Source organism: Apis cerana, linkage group LG16, assembly GCF_029169275.1.
Source record: "Apis cerana isolate GH-2021 linkage group LG16, AcerK_1.0, whole genome shotgun sequence".
Lineage (NCBI taxonomy): Eukaryota > Metazoa > Arthropoda > Insecta > Hymenoptera > Apidae > Apis > Apis cerana.
The window spans coordinates 3,709,092-3,726,081 of record NC_083867.1 but is presented as its reverse complement, the minus strand read 5'-3'; the positions used below and the strand labels follow the sequence as shown (position 1 = coordinate 3,726,081).

General features: G+C 35.1%; 1 protein-coding gene and 1 long non-coding RNA gene across 9 annotated transcripts in view; one reads left to right on the top strand and one right to left on the bottom strand.

The window, feature by feature from the left end:
* LOC108000314 (uncharacterized) overlaps positions 1–16,990 on the bottom strand; it is a 252,647-nt gene that overhangs the window by 63,545 nt on the left and 172,112 nt on the right. The window lies entirely within an intron of this gene.
* The window catches only part of LOC114577876 (uncharacterized), a 35,277-nt gene continuing 33,827 nt past the window's right edge, over positions 15,541–16,990 (top strand). For 2 of the 5 annotated variants that reach the window (XR_009832966.1, XR_009832964.1), the window contains exon 1: positions 15,541–16,023. This is a non-coding gene — a long non-coding RNA (uncharacterized LOC114577876). The remainder of the gene's footprint in view (positions 16,024–16,990) is intronic. The other 3 variants (XR_003698299.2, XR_009832963.1, XR_009832965.1) reach the window with 3 other exon arrangements.

The following is a 16,990-nucleotide window of genomic DNA, read 5'->3' as shown; positions in this document are numbered from 1 at the left end:
TCGAAGGGCGAGAAAAACCATGAGGACGAAGCGGTGGAGAAAGATTGGCCCTAAAACGCCGACGAGGCACAGATAAGAAACGATCCTGTGACGTTTCGTCTGCCCGTATCTTGCGGATTACCGATTCCTCTAAATCTGGAAATCTCAGAAGGTGAAAAGTTTGCTTCCAGCTTTCGATCAGGACGCACGTGGACGTTGAACTCTGCTAACGTGAGTGATTATCATTTTTCTTATATTTCAAATATTTCACTGTTAATAATAATTAATTTTCTTTATGCCACGTGTTAAAAAATAATTTATTCCTCGATAGCAATCTCGAAGAGAAAATTTTTTTGAAATTCTTAAAACGAGAGAAATAATCATTTAAGATATAAACTCCTTTAGTTATTCAAGAGTTAATCTTATATCCTCGTTATACCGTTAGTTTCTCGAGTATTTTCCAAATAATCGTGTAACACAGTTTAGACTCATTGTCTTAAAATATAGGGATAGTAATAACCGTCGTTCGTGAAAGTGGGATATAATTTTAATCGTTCGTTCCGTGTACCCAAGCAACCACCTTTTTGTTTCTATACTTACCTGTATTCTCGCGAGTCATAGAAAAATGTAACGTAATTTGTTAAACAAACCTCGCGTTGTAAAAGAAGAGAGCCGGGGCCGAGAACGTAGCGCGCGATGCATGGCCTGTCATTACGAACAATTTTATTAGCGCTTCCGAGAAAGTACGGTGAAACCGTGATGCACGAATATGGTGATTATGGTATACTCCGACAATTGGTCAGTCGATTCTTGGAACGCACCGGCAATAATAATTTTCCATTTTTCTATCGAAAAATATCGAACCTTGGCACGCTTAACGGCGTAAACACGGTACGGTTGAATAATAATAAGTGATGCAAGAAAAAAAACTAGATAAATTTTCACTAGATAGTGTTTTTTTCTTTTGATTCTGTAATAAGTAGAACGAGATATATCTTTCTATCGTAAAATCGTAAAAGTGTCAAAAGTTGTTTGCATTCTTTCGCATGATTTGATCATAGCTGCTTTTATTGGATAAACAAGACAAAATTGTGTAAGTTTTTATCATTGTGATAATCTTTCGTTATTAAATTGCTATCTAGATTTCTATCAACACCGGTTTTTCTTGAAACGGTAAATATTAATATGTAAATAAAATTTATCTTAATATGTTAATAATTGTTTAATAAATTCATTGCAATATATATATTGTTTTTATGAGCTGATTCTACGAGAATTTGATAAGAGTAATAATTTTTATAAAATATGATGCAACTATATCTTATTTAATGAACAAAATTATTCCGTTCAATCTTGATAATATTTTCAAAGTAAATACCTCAAATGTTTACTTTGTATACTTTATAAATACTATTCTCGATGATATCATCAAGATTACGGAAAAAAACAATTTATATAAAAAAAAGATCATTATTAATATACATATAATTATTAATACTTTAAAAAAATGTTTTAAAATTCTTACAATTAATTATTAAATTCAATGCGCGTGTATATTTTTGTACTACTCAAATCAAGTTCGTTTCGTTGCTTTCAATTATTTGAAAGTACGTACGCATGCGCGTACTCACTCGTGATGTATAACGGTTTCCATGGATCTTGTACCGCGCAGGCGCATCGCTTGTTTGGCGAACGAAACGCGATCAAATAGAAATCGTTTTTTCGCGACGGATTTCTTTTGAATGAAAGAAGATCGCGATATGGAAGCAAATGACCTGGTAAACGACGAGCTGTCAAGCACGTGACAGCTTGACAGACGCGACGCGACGCGTAGTGACGTAATAACGTGGCGGAAGGTCCGGAACGCAGGACGACAAGTGTGTGCGAGACAGTGACGGTGCACCTTGAACGAGGCGAGCCACTTAACGACATTAGTTGGAGAGAGTTCGATAAAGGATAGGTAGAAAGACGGAACGAGCGGGCTTGTGACTCGATGCGTTTTACTGCTGCTTTACGTCGGTTTATTGCGCCATCAAAACGTAAAATGTGCCCGGTCGGGAAGCGTGCACACGCGTGGGTACACCCCCACTTATACTTTTACCGCTGACTGCCGGTTAAACCGGCTGACATTTCACGATTTCTTGCTATGAAGAATATTTCGGTTTACCTGTGCCGATCTAATTTTTCTTTATCTTACTCGCTCCTTTTAATAATTTGGAAAACTTGGTTTCTCCTTCTTGCTTGTTATATTATTTGTTATAGGCTAGAATTCTTTCGGCGGACGGACTGTCAATTTCACCATTGTGGAGAGAAAATGTAATCTTCTTTGGATCCAGTGAAGTGAGTAATTTCATACTGACTTACGATACATTGTAAATTTCTTTGCTTCGATTCTAAATTCGTCTTGTATTATGATCTTGTGAGTAGTACTTATGTCACGACTATCATCTTTCTATATTTTTCTTATCATTTTCGATTCAATGTTGCATATAAGATTCAAAAAAACGCAATTTTAAATGTAATTTTTCGTAATTGACCGTAGTTGTCCTAGACACCGTTACTGGAACACGTTCTTATCGATATGTTTTTTGTTCTACTTTGCTTCTATTATGAAAAAAGTCCGGTTCACGTTTTTTATGCAGTTGATTTTCATTCCTAATTGCCAATATTAATGATATTTAAAAAAGTTCTTAATTGATATTTCTTTCATATTATATACTTTATATGCCATCATAATCGTATAATCGATGTTAAAAATCTTGCGAAACTTTTCATCAAATTAAATTTTTCATTAATTAATCCGTAATAATTCTATTTTTCATCTCACATATTCACCACTTATCCATCTTTTTAATCGTTTTAAATCATGTTTTCATTTCAACTGGATATTGATCTATGTGAAGAGATCAATCGTCGTAATTGCAAAGTTATATTCCATTTTGCGTCTCTTGCGGATCTTGCGTTCTAAAAATCGGAGAGGGACAGTGGCTTGAAACTGGTCCAAGGAAATATTATCTCAGAAAATGGCGATCCTCGATGCTGGCCGGGCATGTCGCGCGCCATTACAACGTTTTGTCTGGCGGAGAAAAAGAGAAAGGCGGGCGCATTCCGGACTGGCGATTTGCGTTTCACCACGATACCACGGCGAGCGTGGATATCAGGACGGCGGTGCAACTTTTGGAAACGGGAACGCCCGTTATTGGGAAATTTACAAAGACACATGGTCCATAAATTGAACGGGCGCGCGCCGCAAATTTTATTAATCGTGAAAGAGGTTCTTTCGCTTCGATTTTTGCCTCTCTGTTTTTTTCACGACATTTTCGATAACGTACGATATCGCTCTTAAGTTAGTATCAGGGTGGAGAGCGTAGCATCAGGGACCCTCTTTTTCTCGAAATGGCCATCCACGACACATGGTAGTTTTTAAATTTTATTTCTACTCCGGTTTTGATTCAACCACGTTTTCGAGAACCTGTTTCGTCCTGGAAAGAAGATAAACTCCAAGTTCATAAGTTTCTGGCTAATATTTCTCGTCAAGATAAATTAGCATTAGTCGTTATATTTTTAGTTCTTATGTGTATTTTGGCAGTCAAAATACATCGGTAATTTGTTGTGCTCTGTTACAACGTGACGATACTCTTCAAATTTAAATTGATCGGTCAATTGACTACTCGAAGTGTTACACTGTTCACGACGATTAGGAATGTCGCCAATGCTTTCGCAATTCAGAATACCCGAATGGAATAATGAAAGGAAGTCATATTCGATCGAACAAACGTGAATGGACGTGTGATGATTACGTTTCAATGCTGATTTGTTACCTCATACGTTTCAAGGTTGTGGCCTTTCATAAGTTGAAATAACTAAAAAAACTCCGCTCCTTGGTAACAAAATTATTAAACTTTATTAATAAAATTGCGATATCGTGTAATTTTACTAAATTCGTTATCGAAGAAAAATTATCGATAAATAAACGTAAAAGTATCAAATGGATTCGAATCGCGTTAGAAATTCTCTAAGATGAGGAATAGGTAGGCTCGTTGAAATTTAGAAATGTTATCTCGTGCGATACAGTAGCGTCATCTGACAAGGGGTGGTGGAACAAGAATAGGCTCTCCCTTGTTTTGAACGCATCGCAAACCCCTCTGCACGACCGACCGATCAGACGAGAACTGATTGGCGAATCCTCCCTTACACCCTATGCTCCGGATGCTTTCATCCTGTTTCCAGGATACCGTCAGAGATACATAGTTCTTGAAAATCACGCCAGAGCGATCGCAAGAGAGCTTTGCCGTGCACGATATTGCACAATTTAAATATAATGACAATTTAATTGGCGCTATTAATTAGTATATTATAAAAAAATTTCGTTTTTATTTCTCTATGTATGTATATATTGTTTGCATTTTATATTATATTTTTAATTATATTATATTTATAATTATATTATACACGTATATAATTCATATATGGTTTCAAAATAATTGCAGTAATTATATATTATGATAGATAATGATAAATATAAATTGTATTACTTGAAAAATTCATTAGGCAAATAATATTGCAAGTAACGCCAATTTCAACAAGTACATGGATTATTTCCAATAATATTTTTCTCTTTTATTTATCTATTTTACGTTAGGATAATTATTATTTCAGGATTTATAATAAATATTTCCATTACGAAAATACTTCGTGTATAGAAAAAGTGCGTTTCAAATATAGGATTATCGTTCAGGATTCATTCAAAATCTCGAGATGGAACGGCAAAGGAAGCAGATATAGGAAGTAATGCATTGGCGCATAGAAGAGGAAGCGTAACTCGCGACATCTATCGTCGCTGAGACGAAATACCGTGGAATCGGTATGCGACTCGCTCAACAAAGCAGGCACACTGCTACGAAAACGTTCATAAAATTTTAACTACTTAATAAAAATGTTACGAGCTACTGTCCCACGCGTGGAATCACCATGAAGGTCGGGGCCTCGTTTCGTAGAGGAAGCACAGTTCGAAATCCGCGCGCATTTTCAGATATCTTTTTTTCGCTTGACGTATCGAAGAGCAAAAATAGATCGGTTAATAAAATTTGTTTAATGTCAACGATATTAATTTGCTTGTCTCGATGATATCCGTATTAGTTATATACCTTTTTGTCACCGAATCGAACGAATTTAAAGTTTCTCGAGTTCGAATAGAAATAGAAATAAAAGATTTTGCAATATTCTGATCTATCTGAGACAAAAAATTATTTAAATTCTTTAAAAAATTCGTATTTTTACAGTATCGGCGACTATTATAGGAAGCGTGTTTATGGCGGCGACTTTTTAAGGGCGACATTGAACGGAAAGGAATGGTCTGTGCCGTGCAAGGGTTGTGTGGTTGGCCTTGTAGGGTCGTTTGCACTGTTCTTGACCGCATGTAGCGGTCAACGTAGATCGTGGTCCTTCGAGGAATGCATGAATCTCGTCGGCTATACGTATTATGCTCATTGTGCACATGCACCAAAGATTTTCTCCCTTTTCAACCGTTTTAACCACATGCTCCCTCGCTTTAAACACGAGACCCAGGATCTTTTTTACCAATATAGTTTCTTAAACCTCACCAATAAACCTTTTCTTCCACAATTCCCTTTTACCGAGCCAAGTCGGATTATTGAATTTAAAACTTTACAATCGAATCATTTATATATAAATGTATACTCTATGAAAAATTTCACATTAACAAATCACGAGTTTGATTAAAATTTTTAACCAAAGAATAAACAAATAAATGATTAAAAAATAAATAAATTTTCACTTCCCGTCAAAATTACGTTATTTAGAATTTAATACATAATTTTCATGCTAATTTATAATAATCCAATTTATAGCAATTTCAAAAGATCCAAATCCATTAGGTTCGCGCAACAAGCTGGAACAATGGCGGGACGCGGTTCGTTTATGAAAAGAACGCGTGAAACTCGGCGAAACGAGGCGAGGCATTCGTCTGTCCGTTATCGCTGCAAAGTTACGGCCGATCGATAAGGTTAAGAACCTCCGGTGGATTTACGATGTCGGTCGAGGAGGATGATCGGCCGCGATTGCACGGCCTTGTGTCGTAAACCGGCGATGACGCGGCACACATATGGATATACACACTGCCTGGGACACACGACATATGGAGTCGTCTCGTGCGATAACGACTCTTTGGAAAGCCTGCCGATTTACGGGCGGAAAAGCCTCCAACCACGATTCGAGCGCCCTCTCGACGACCACGTCGTACGATTTGTTTTATCACTCTGTTAAAAAGATTAAGGTAGGTCGTAGGAATTCTTTTTTCCGAGATTGTGACGCAATTATTAAATATATATATTAGCAGGTAACGTAGTTGGAGAATTTGAAAATTGAAACAAATCGAAAAATTATAGCATTGTATATATATATATATATATATTATATGAATAATAATTTCTTAACTTAACGGAAAATTCTAGATGTAGTTGCAATTAGAAAAATAATTTAAAATTTTTTAAATGGCAATATTGTTCTATAGAAGTTTGTTTTTAAAGTAAGGTTTACTTTTATTATGATTTTCGGAGATTTTCGTCGGGAAACTATTCGAAGGTCGTGACGGCTATAATGCGATCTCCAAGGACATCTGTTTTTAAGCAGTCGTAGAAAGGGTTTCTTTTAAGGTAAGTCGGTGAATTTTTATTTTTGCACTCTATTTTGTTATCCCATTCTGTGATTATTTTTAAACAATGAAATAAATATTATTTCCAATTAAGTAGATAATAATAATTTAAAAAGATAATCTTATGTAAAAAGATCTATTTCAAATTTTTTATTATATCATTATTATTACTTTAACTAACTGTACAAAAATTTATAAATTCAACAAAGATAATAATTTTTAACAGATTAAAAGTCACGATCAACAACAACAAAGATTTGCCCGTATAAAAAAAATCAAGGGAAAAAGTAATTACATTTTTACACCATTTTCTACGTCAAATAAATGCAAACGCGCCCAATTGAATCCAACTGCTTACTATCCTTAATAAGGCATTAACTTAATCGTTTCTTCATTTCGTAAGCAAAACTTGGAGTACAGTGGACCGTTTTATGGGTCATTAAGCTCACCTCGAGTTGTCGTAAAAAATAATTCGCCCATAATCCGCGCGGCTACCTCGAGGAAAACGCGCGGTTTCCACTCACGTCTCGCGCGTGCAATTAAAGCGATTCGATTTGCCCGGCGAATTTTAATTATCGTCTCCGCGTGCGATTAATAAACCGCATTCGTAAAAATGTCGCGTCGAAAATAATTTCTCGCCATGATTAACGACATGCTCGCGCCGCAGTAATTTAGTTTAATTTATACGCGTGTCGAGTCACGCGAGCGTGTCGAAGAGCGACGACGACGAAAAAAGGTGGAGTGAAGGAAAAATAGAGGAAGGAAGAAAGTGGAATGAACGAGGAAAAGGAAAGGTGGATGGAATCGAGGTAGCTAGGATGAGACGTTGTTAGCAAAATTGAAAGCTTATCAGTAATTACAGTGGCGGACAAAGAAGAGTAAAAAGTTCGGTAACGATTAGGTTATGTTTGCTAATAAACATCGACGTCTTGAATATCGTGTCCGCATAAGAGGGAAAATCTTTAACATCTTCAACATCGTAGAACTTGAAATTTTTTATCTTTGTAAAAAAAATTATACGAGTAATATTTTTTATACAAATATTTTTAGGCGTAAATCGAGAATTTCAAGAATTTTCAATTTTCCATTTCAATAGATAAAAAATATGTTATATTCATTTCAATTTATTTTTATAACTTTATTAACAAATTTAACGTTTCATTAATACAGATTACGACAAAGATCAAAGAAACAAGATTGCAAGTGGACCGAGACGTGGAGACAGAAACAAAAGGAACAAAAATACGTACATACGTTTTTGAATTGATCCATGGAAACTATCACTTTGTACTCGCAATAACAATCAACAATGGTGTACAAAGAGAGAAGAATCGATCAGTCAGGATGTCACGATTTCACAGTAACACGAAGATCCAACAGCGCGAGACCACGAGAGAGCGAAGGAGAAACGAGGAACACGAGATGCAATTCACCGCGAGGGAAGTATAAATTAGAGGATCGTAAATCGGAATTATTCCGGGAATATTTCAAATATCAAGCGAATTTACGTCGCGCGAGCGTTACGTGATGCAAAAGAGCGCGACTCTGCTCTTTCGAATAACAACATGATGTAACCTCGCTTTATGGGAATCGTAGCATTATTTTACGGCATTCGTCATTCAGTTCGTTCGTTGACCACCTCGAGTCGACACTGGTGCCACTCCATCGCCCCACTACTTTCTAATATAAACATAGAAACTATGAGATAAAAATAGTCAAGATGATTCTCCTTTCCTACTTTTGCTTCTGCTCGAATTTCGCACGGTCAGAAGCGTGCTACATAAGTAAGTAAGCATTATTTATATCGATTGAGGAATATGTAATTATATAAACAAGATAGCAATGGAAGAAAATACGATGTGTATATAATGAGGTTAGAATTAGATATTTATAAATTTAACTGAACCAAGTATAAAAGTAATTTACTATTTACATGTAACAATCTTTTTTATAAAAGATTTTAATAAAAATAATAGTAATTTTATATTGCACTATCGATAAAATTCGATGAATCTGCAATCACGAAATTAAAATAGCGTTATAACGTCTTGAAAGGTAGCGATTTCCGACAAAAAAAATCCTTCTCAATCCCCATCTCACCTAGAACTGGCAGCAACCGATCGACCTAATCTCCAGCAACCGATAAAAACGAAAGCGAGGCCGAACGCTCGTATCCACGTTCCGCGTGAATTCAGCCGCCGGTTCGCAATCGCGAGGGTGACGAAGCGAAAAGAGGCGGAGAGAGCCAAACCACTGCCGCTACCTATCAATGAATCGAACAAGGATGCACTCAACCGAAAACCAACAGGGCGAAAAGAGACGGAACCATAGGGAAGGGTAACAGAGACTGCCACGCATCAGACAAGGATACACCTATCGAAAATTCAACGAAAGCAAAGAAGACGGAAATATAGTGGAGGGTTACAGGAAGCTGCCACGCATCAGACAAGGATACACCTATCGAAAATTCAACGAAACCAAAGAAGACGGAAGCACAGTGGAGGGTTACAGGCGGCTCCCACGACAGCGACGGGGGTCAGAGCAGTTCGGAAAAGGATATAAAAGGAAATATATGGTAATGTGACCAGGGTGGCTCTCTCCACGGGGGTTGCGGAACGAAGATAGGGGTTCGAAATCGCTCTCGCCGGGGGTTGGGCGTGGTGGCTGAACGCACCCTCCTTCCTACCCCTCCCACCCTTCCCTCCTTCGTGCTTTCGCCGTACTCCACCCCCTCCAACGCCCCCCCGGCTGCAATACCCCTCCAGACCGTCTCTCTCTCTCTCTCTCTCCCTCTCTGCAGATCCTCCACGGAACGAAGCCGTGTGCCAGCATGCCGGTCGATACTTTGGGGCCGCGTGCCCGACTAGCGTCGCGACGCTGGAATTCCGCGCTCGTCATGGCCGCCCTTAGTGCCCGCGTAACCGACGTCTGGCTGCGCCCTTCCGATTTTCGCCTTCGAATTTTCTTCCGAAGAAGTGAATCCTCGAGAGTCATCTTGGTGAGTTTGTTGGATCATTTTACTATTTTTTTTATTTCTTGAGTGTATTTGCACGAGTGTATACATGTATAAGGTGGATGATTGCGAGAAATTAAGGCGGATAGATTTAAGTGAAGATTGCAGATTGTAGTAGATCGATTGTGGTTACAGTTGGTTGTGGTGAGGGATTAGAATTTAAATATGGCGGAGAGGTTAAAGGGGATGAATGTATGGTTGTGGAGAGGGAGAGAGAGAGAGAGGGAGAGAGTGGGGATGCAAGAGCGATTGATATCGACAATTGTGGATATTTTTTAATTGGAAGGGAATTTGTATAACGTTATTGACGTTTGATTTTTTTGGATATTTTGGAAGTTGGAACGTTAAAGGGGATGAACGTGTGGAATTTTTCGCGCTTTAAATAACTTTTCGAACTTTTGGAAAGTTTTTGCACATTAAGATTTAAAATATTTTAAAGTTTTTAAATTTTATAATATTGGAATATAATTCTTTAGAATTTTTAAATATTTGATTTATTCGTTCGTGGATGAATAAATTTTCGTATTAATCGCGACATCTCGACAAATTGAAATTTATTGTGAAATAATTTTTTTAAATACGACGAATTAACATGATTTTGAATCTTTCCAATTTCATCTTCGAAACAGATACGAAGTTTCGGCAGAAACGAAAATAATGTTATGAATATGAATAAGAAAGAAAAAAAAGAGAAAAATAGAATAATATCGCGGTAGATCGAATTTCTATTTGTTTGGAACCTTCTCGAATTACGACTGCTTTCTCCTCTAATTTCGAACAAAAGCAGGAACAATTAAAAAAAACTTTAAATAAATTTTCTATTTCACAACTCGTTATTTTTCGATAATATTTAACACGATATTTAATTTTTATTTTTGAAATTTTTTTCTTTTCCTTTTTTTTTCATTATTCATTAAGATATTTATGAAATTTTATATTGAATATATATTCGAAAGTTTTTTAAATAATTCAAATTAGATTCAATTTGTGGTTGAATATTTTTTAATTATTATGAATTATTAAAAATATTATGAATTATAAGAAATATATATTCTCTAAAGAAATTATCGATTAATTATTGTATTAAGAAGTCATATTGATCAAATGTCTTTATAAATCATAAAATAAAAAAAACGAAATGACATTTATTTTGAAAATATACGATTGTTTACGCAATTTGTTTATTATGAATCAACTTAAAAAAGTAATTTAAATACTAATCACATAACCAGGTAATAAAATTAAAAGATTTATGAAAAGTGAAATTGATCAGTTTCTTTTCTGAGTATCTCGTATAAGATTATAATGTCATCCAATCCTTTAAGATTTTTTTACATTTCAATTTAAATGCATTTATTTATCCCTTCTAAAGCAACATGTTTCTTATCTCATTAACAATACTCTATGCCAAAATAGGTCATTCAATTTTTTAATTCTTTCTTTTTCTAATATAATATTACATAATATTTTATATATATATATATATATACAATTATGTACAACTTTTCGATCAAACGTTCGATCAAAAAGAAAAAAAGGAACTAAATTTTATTTTGCTCTAGCAAAATCTCGAAACGATTCAATCACGATCCTAAATCACATTTTTTTTTAATAATCGTCCATTTCCATAATTTCTTGAAACTAAAAATATCAGCGAAACGATCTCAAAAATTCCAGCAAAAACAAAACACATTTCCAAGTGGCACACCGTTGACTGGCCACGTCGAAAATCTGGATGGAAACGCGCTCACCAGAAGGAGGAGTCAAGTTGTTTATTTGATGGTGTCGTAAAAGGCCTCTTTATGTTTATCTCCCATTTAAAACGCTCGCATAAAACCGGCGACCGCGCGCACGAACTATCAACCGGTCATAAATCATCGCGTGAAACGGAACACGTTCGAAAGTCAACCTCGATCCGTGTTCCACGCATCGAGGAAAATCGTTTTCTGCCGTCTCGCGATGGCCGTCGCTCGAAACTCGAGCTCTCTGCGCCCTCTCTCGGCCTTCTTGTTCGAGAACGCAAACGAGAGTTTGGCAACATCGTGCGTGAAATGTAATTTAGAGAGAAGAATATTTCGAGGAAATATTAGTGCGAAGATTAGGTAAGGTTAAGTTAGGCGAAGTTGGAGAAGTTTGAAAAGAGGAGCGCAATGATTGGCGGATGAATTTGTAATGGCGGTTCGATAAAATATTTTGGGATAATTTTTTTTCGATAAGTTTGAGCTTTCGTTTTATGATCGCTTAATGATTGAAATTTAATTTTTTTGAAGGATTTAGGATAATATTGGTTCGTTTTGAGATGCCATTTTTCAGATAATTTTTTAAGCTTCGTTTGAAATTATATTTAATATTGGTATAAATTTAATCTTGAATTTAATCAATTGTAATAATAATATATTTAATTTAGCTGCTAATTTGGAGATGTTTCTAAGAAATTTTGATAATAATGATAATATTACAGTGTGTATTTGCTCTAAATCGTGATTGATGTGCGAAAAATAGAATAGAATTCGCGAGATATATATTTCTCTTGGTATTTCGAAGGAAAGAAAATATTTACGTAGATAGAATACAGCATTTCGTGATTTCAAGAATAACACTATTGCATCTCGAATAAATTTGAACGGAGACCAGTTCAAGGAAGGCATAAACTACCAGATTTTTTTCATATTTTTTGACACGCGATAACTTATCCTTCATCACTTATGATCCTTGTACGATCAATATAGATATCGTGAATGATAAAAATAATCAGTCACAATATAAAAATCTTCGTTCCATAAAGAAATTCATTTTTAGAATATATATACATGTACAATGGCTTATCGATCAAATTTTCGTTTCGTCGGAATATTTTTTCAAAGAAGAATCGAAATCCTCCGAATACAATTTTTACCTACGCGAGTTACGTTTAAAAATCCCTCTCGAATATTATATGGACTAATTATATAACTCCACACTATTCAACACGATCGAAAAGAAATTTTTCCCCCTCACGATTCGTCGTTCGTTCCCTTCAACTGCTTTCTCGAAAAATTCTCTCCTCCTTTCCCAACTCGTTACCTCGACAGAATTTCAGGTAAAAAAAAAAAAAAAAAAAAAAGAAAAGGGTATCTACTTGCTTTTAAGCAGCTATGCATCGTGACCTTGTAGCGAGCGCAGCTCAAACGCAACCTCAAGGACGCAACACGTATCTAAGAAGCCTAAGTTACGATCATTCTCGATGCTCATGCAAATTGGAACGAATAACACGTAACAGAATCGGCGGAGAGAGAGAGAGAGAGAGCGAATTCGCCATGTTGGACGTCGTACAATAAAGTCATTCGACGTTGCATAATTTAATCTTTATATATACGCGCTAGCATCATCCACGGTTGAATTTTGGAAAAGGTTATCCCTCTTCTTTTTTTCTTCTTCTCGTTTCTTTCTTTCTTTTTCCTTCCTTTTTTGTTCATTCAACCGCCACAGGAAGCTACCTAAGCGATATTTTCGAGGGAATAGTGGGGCCGTCTCGCGAAGAACCCCAACAAAAATGGCCGTTCGCTTATCGATATCGTAACTTGCGAACTCTGGAAACGAGTTCCTCCTATCGCGTTTGTTTCCACGAATTTACGCCCCGCTTCAGAGATACGAGCGTGGTTAATAAGGTTACAATTAAAATTATGCCTTTTTCTTTGAATATATATATATATATATATATATATATATATATATATATATATATATAATTTTTCTCAAGTAAAGAAGGGTTAAATACGTTAATTGTTTGATTGTATTATAACATAAAAATTACACGTATTTTAAATTAGCGTGACGGAGCAATAATATAGTTTAATTTTTAATTCAAAATATCAAAAAGAAAAAAAGATTAATAAACTCTTACACTTGTTTAAATTAACGATAAAAATAAAAAATTCTTATCCTTACAGAATGTAAGATCTCACGGTAATCGAGGTAATTTTTATTTTTATCCTCGAAAATTGTGACCTCGAAAGAAACATCCCAAAAAGACGAGGGAAAAAAGGAAGAAGAAAAAAAAAAAAAACGGCGCAGAGAACAGAGGCCAAGGTCGCGAGTGATGGATTGTCCATCACAGCGTTAAAAAAAGGGTTGTTTTGTGCGTTTTACAGCCTCCGGCCGGCCGAAGGCCACCACCGTGTCGAAACGCCAACCCTTCCTTCCGTAAACGCAATCCTCCTCCTCGCCGTCCTTCGAACCTTAAAACCTCAAGGGTTAACTGCCAAGCCAGCCTACGCTCCTCTTCCCTTTTTTTCTTCTTTTTTTTTTTCTTTTTCTCTCTTACTCAGGTAGCAATCGAGAGGGGGTGAAAAAAACGAGCTTGCCGCGTTATTACGCGTTACTCGAGGAGGAGGAAGCAAGGTTTCTCCCTCGTAACTACCTATCCATCCACCTAACTCGTCCCGAGACCTTGGTTCCTCGTAAAGGGGTAATCAGCCCCCTCGAGCCGGACCTTGACTCCTCGCCTCTCGTCTCTGTCCTCTCTTTTATGGCGAGACTCCCTGTGACAGGGTTTAGGCCGGGTTTGTGTGTCATGCCTTGCTTCCGTCAGTTTGAAGTTTGTCTACGAAACACGCGGACGTCATCTACGTGTTCGTAATCGTGATTTGTAATTCTTGGTGAAAATTTGATCGCGAAATGTGCCGTTTGAAGTCGTGTTACTTCTGTCTGAATAGTGGAAATTGACAGTGAAAATGGATTATTTGTGTGTGTGTGAGTTAGTTGTCAGTTGGGAGTTTGAGTGGAAGTTGTGAGGTGAACATTTGTGTTTGTTCAGCTTCCATTAATTTTTTGTACGGTATTATTTATTATGTACAATTCTTCCAAGCTACCTCTGAATCAAAAAGTGAATTTAAAAATTTGATACTATTATAAATTGTTTTATTGATTTATATTAAATGTTATGAAACTTGATAATTAATTTAATGTTTAGTATATTAAAATTGTTGCGAGTTTAACTTTTAACTTTTGTGCATGTAAGAGTATGTTTGGCAATTTTGTGATAATTAATAAAAAGAGTTATATAAATCATCGATGTAGATGTCATCTATAAATATCATTAATTTATCGATTCTATTTCTTTTCCTCTTTGCGTCTCTAAATTTATTTTAACTATTCTAATTATGTTTATTATCGTCTGTAGAATTTATCAAATTAATTAAGTCATTATTATTGTTTGAAAACTCTCCATACAAAAGAATGAAATAATAATTCAAGAATAATCAATTCTAATAAATTACATCATATCAATTGCATCATTTAAATAATTTCCATTAATCATTCTCATTATCATTTATAGATTCTGCACAAAAATACAAAATAGAATACGATACAAAACAAAATACAATATTTCAAATTAGTTATTTATTAAATTATACCATTTAAATTACTTTAATTAAACATCATTACATCCAAATAATTCTCTTCAAGAAGAAATACAAGAATACAATTTCAAACTATCATCCAACTGCAGTAAATTATAAAATTAATTAAAATCCTTCAAGAAATCTTCACATATAAAAAAATACAATTACACTTCAAAATTCAATATCAATTATTAAATTGATAACACCAACTATATGATTTAAATAATCTTCATCATTCTTATCATCATCCACAATCTCTCCACAAAAAATATATAACATCTTCACATTGAAATTCATCATTTAAATTCCAACCAACTCCCCAACAAGGAGAAATACGATAACACAGTTTTAAATTTTATTATCCAACTATCACCGTTTAAATTAACTAAAAATCACCATTATCGTCCAAAAATTCTCGATAAGAAAAAATTACAATAACGTAATTTCCACCGGAAAATCGCAATTACAGAATTGCAGCGCGGAAAGAGAGAGAGAGAGAGAGAGAGCGAGAGAGACGTTTCGAGAGCCCCGATTTAATTAAACCGCTTATACAACGGTCGCTGGGAAATTGAAGCGGGAAGAAGAAGCGTGGAGGCAGCTGCGGGTCGCAATTATTTCTAGTTCCACATCCGACACACGCGTGACACCGTGTTGTCGTTGCTCGCTTCGGCTCGAGGGGTCACGCTCTAGCTCTCGCAACTCGGATGTGTGTTTACATGTATCTAGTTTATACGTTCTTTTTGTTCGCGTGTGTACGTTGGAAACATCACTCGAGCGCCGCTTCTGCTACTACGTATACCAAGTTTGCCCGACAAACGCTTTCGTCTACGCTCTAAGGCTTCTTTCTACGACGTTTCGTCGAGAGAAATCGTTGTTGCGAGTTATAAAACGTCATTCGACGTTTTTGCGATGGATCACGGCGAAGAGATGTTGGTGAATCTTGAAGGAATTGATATTGGATCGATCGGATTCCGGTGAGTGTCATTTTTCTCGTTACTTTTGAGGTTAGGAATTCGAGAGAAAAATTGAGAGCAAATTGTGAATTGTTTTGTTGAGAGATAGTTTTAATAACGTATTATTTTTCTTTTGCACGTATAGATATTTGAAGGGAAAATTGTCGAGAGAAAAGTTATTTTATTTAGAGTTAATTTTATCATTCAAAAAGTAACGTTTATTTGTAAGAAATGTTAAGAATAATATTTCGTAAAGGATAGAAAGTTTATCGAGTGTCATTGTTTCTTTATTTATTTATATTTTTTTTGAGGTTAAGAATTCGGAAAATGCGAGTATTGAGAATTAAATTATAATCTTTAGAAAGTTAATCTAGTGTTTATTTGTAAGAAATATTGCTGAAAAGACGAGTAGATTATTTGAAACGAATAAAATTCCCATCATATTGTAAATTTTGAATCTTGGTAATTTCTTTTCTATTTGCAATGTTAGGATATCAATGTATTTTAAAGTGAAATCTTCGAAAATTGTTTTCGATTCTAAGGGATATTATTTTAAATTTTGAATATGAATATCGTTTCTTTTTTTCTGGTATTTATTCATATTCTTACTTTCGTGATAAATTTTTCACCGGCGGGTGTAATACGTGCTCTTTGAATGTTAGACCAGATTTGTCGTGACAGAAAGCGAAACTAACTTTATGCAATTTGATCTACCATTGGAAACTAGAAATCTTGTTTTTCAAAAGTTTTCTCGATGATTTTTGAAGGTGATATCGTTTTCTTTTTACAACGATGTTTTTTCTACGCAATATTTGCTAGGATATTTTCTTGAGATTTATTTTCAAGTTGAATAATATATTTTTTAAAAAAATTTTCTCTATAATCTTTCTAATCTTATAAGTATTATATATCATTAAATTGTAAAGAATATGAAAATTGAAATTCTTGAATAACTTATTTATTTAAATTACAATTCTAAAAATAGTAA